The 3,373-nt window shown below is 43.9% G+C and overlaps 1 non-coding gene across 1 annotated transcript; it reads left to right on the top strand.

The window, feature by feature from the left end:
- Nucleotides 1–2,833: 2,833 nt before the first annotated feature.
- Trnaw-cca lies at nt 2,834–2,979 on the top strand. Its single transcript has 2 exons — nt 2,834–2,870; nt 2,945–2,979. It is a non-coding gene; the product is annotated as a tRNA-Trp (tRNA).
- The last annotated feature ends 394 nt before the right edge of the window (nt 2,980–3,373 follow it).

Genomic DNA, 3,373 nt, shown 5'->3' with positions numbered 1-3,373 from the left:
CCATTGCGCGACGTTATTGCGGGTAAGACGCCACGCCCAACGACTCGCTGTGCTTTTGTTCACTGCCACGTCTGCGTAGATATTCTGTAAGCACTTACGAATATATAAGCTGCTCCGGTTTTCCGCCAAAAGAAACTCAATGACAGCTCTCTGCTTGAAACGCACCTCTTTTACAGGCTCCACTCGAAGGCTACGTATAGCGCCGTCATCTAACGGAACTTTATGGCACTATTGGGGCTAAAGCAGGAGTATTCCACTAAGACCCCCCACATATTCGGTATTTTTTCAACCGAAACCGGTCGAGAAAAAAGTGTTTTATTGCTTATTGAACGACCCTCGTATTTAAGCCTCATGGATTTCCAGTAGTAGATGGACCTTTGTTTAAAAATTTGCGTAAGCCAGGAATCGAACCTAAAACCCGTACATGACAAGCGACCGTTCTACCACAGACCCACACGGTCTGTCGAGAGCAAGTAACCTTTCTTCAGCGTATAAAAAACAGTCGGAAAACTTCGAAGCCGAATTTCTCGAAACTTTTTGAGAGTTACATCGAACTGTTTTGGAGGACTAATATTTGATTTCTAAACTTCCCGTAGGATAAATATAAAAAAATAACAAAATCGCATTGCCGTGTGATCCCATTGTTAGACTTTTTCGTAGCAGCCGGCAGCGGTGGCCGAGCGGTTCTAGGCGCTTCAGTCCGGAACCGCGCGACTGCTACGGTCGCAGGTTCGAATCCTGCCTCGGGCATGGATGTGTAATGTCCTTAGGTTAGTTAGGTTTAAGTTGTTCTCAGTTCTAGGGGACTGATGATCTCAGATGTTAAGTCACATAGTGCTCAGAACCATTTGAACCATTTTTCGTAGGATTGTATGAATTTTCCAATACTTTCGTCATAGAAGACAACCGCCTATATTTTCCGCCAATTCCCTAAGCAGGTCTGCAGCTCGCTGTCTGCGCCAAAATGCTGTCGTCGTAGCCAGTGGTTCATATGAGCAAAGAGTTGAAAATTAGAGTAAGCCATGTCCGGCCTGTACGGTGGATGATCGACCGTCGAAAACGCAGCAGGAGCGTCTTTGTTGCAGTTGCAGCGTGCGCCCGAGCATCATCATGAAGAAAGAGAATGTCTTATGACAACATTCTACTTCGCTTGTTCTGAAATGCCTTTCGTAGCCGATTTCCTCGAATCGCCTGATCCACTCGCTGAACAAGATCATCGATTGGCACTCGCTTCCGTCCCTGAACGTCTGCATTACGAACGTCTGTACTTTCTGCTTATATGTTCCTGCAGCACTTTGCTGTCACGCAAGACAGATACGGTATGTGAGCAGCATGAAATACAGGACGTATCAGCATGAAGAAATCAGATAACAGCACGCACTTCACACTTTGTGGGAGACTCTATTGTTCTACGCAACTTTACGTAAAAATATTGTAAATCTGTGGTAAGATCTTACGGGACCAAACTGTTTCGGCCATCGGTCCCTAAGTTTACACAGTACGTAATCTAACTCAAACTAACTTACGCTATGGGCAACACACACACCCTGCCCGATGGAGGACTCGAACCTCCGACGAGGGGGGGAGCCGCGTCGACAATGATAAGACGCCTCAAACCGCGCGGCTACCCCACGCCCAAGTTCAGCTGCGCACTGAGTTCAGAACTGGAAAGTGTGACGTGACGCGATCGAGGAGCATATTTTTGAGATGCCGCGCAACACATTTGCACGACGGTTCATCGGATTTTCACTGTGGTTTTACTTTCGTGGCTGATCCTGGATATCGCTGTGCAGTTTTCACTAAGCTGTAGCTAACAGTGTGGCGAATTTACTGACGCACGCAAGTAAATATGAATTTTTACAAGTGTAGAATTACCACAAATGTTGACCCAAATATTAATTTTTTCCGCAGATTCGAATAAGTTTTGTTTGTTTCGTGGTCATGAGACCAACACTACTTTTAGCTGTGAAACAAATCATCTGACTAGCTAACTAACTAACCAAACATCCTACTCACTAACGAGTGAACTCATTAATTAACAGAGTAAACAAAGCAAAAGACTAACTGAGGAAAAGACTAACCCACTCGCTAACTAAAGATGAACGTGTTCCTGTTTAAGATTTGGTGATAAATCTCTAATTTCTCTCTCTCAAACCCCACCCTATGGGGAGAGAGGGAGAGTTTTAGTTTTAGCGAATCAAAATTTCGAAGTAAATAAGTATTTTTTATTTATCGGTAACCATTTTCCACGCAAAAATGGGAATATGTATTTTCTTGAATTACAGCGCCAACTACCAAGAATCAAAACAAATGTTTAAGAAAAAAAGGTTCGTAATTTTTTTTTGTAGAATCTGATTCTGCAATAAAAAATGAGGATTCTCATTTTAAATTTTAAAGCTACCTCCCGCCCCAACCCCAGGAGGCTGGGGTGGCGGGCTAATTTTAGCAGCAGCAGATGTCCCCCTCGAAAATAATCAACTTAGGATTCTACACATTTTTTCGTGTGAAGATTATTTTTCGAGAATGAGATTTTCACTCTGCAGCGGAGTGTGCGCTGATATGAAACTTCCTGGCAGATTAAAACTGTGTGCCGGACCGAGACTCGAACTCGGGACCTTTGCCAGGAAGTTTCATATCAGCGCACACTCCGCTGCAGAGTGACAATCTCATTCTGGAAACACCCCACAGGCTGTGGCTTGGCCATGTCTCCGCAATAGCCTTTCTTTCAGGAGTGCTAGTCCTGCACGGTTCGCAGGAGAGCTTCTGTAAAGTTTGTAAGGTAGGAGACGAGGTACTGGCGAAAGTAAAGCTGTGAGGACAGGGCCTGAGTCATGCTTGGGTAGCTCAGTTGGTAGAGCACTTGCCCCCAAAGGCAAATGTCCTGAGTTCGAGCCGGCCGGTGTGGCCGTGCGGTTCTAGGCGCTTCAGTCCGGAACCGCGTGACCGCTACGGTCGCAGGTTCGAATCCTGCCTCGGGCATGGATATGTGTGATGTCCTTAGGTTAGTTAGGTTTAAGTAGTTCTAAGTTCTAGGGGACTGATGACCACAGATGTTAAGCCCCATAGTGCTCTGAGCCATTTGAACCATTTGAACCTGAGTTCGAGTCTCGTTCCTACACACAGTTTTAATCTGCCAGGGAGATTAATTATTTTTCGAGTTATTCTAGTTTGTCAACTTAAAATTTACACCCTGTATATATATTTCTGCTACATTATATAGCTGTTATGTCGCTATTTTTCGATTTGGTCAAACGGTACTTCGTTGAAACCTGTTCAAATATCCTTCGCAATGACAAAGAAATATATATATATATATATATATATATATATATATATATATATATATATATATGTTCAAATGTTCTTTGCAATG

This window comes from Schistocerca americana, chromosome 2, assembly GCF_021461395.2.
Source record: "Schistocerca americana isolate TAMUIC-IGC-003095 chromosome 2, iqSchAmer2.1, whole genome shotgun sequence".
NCBI lineage: Eukaryota > Metazoa > Arthropoda > Insecta > Orthoptera > Acrididae > Schistocerca > Schistocerca americana.
Note: the sequence above shows the minus strand (reverse complement) of the source record. Positions and strands in the feature narration are given on the sequence as shown.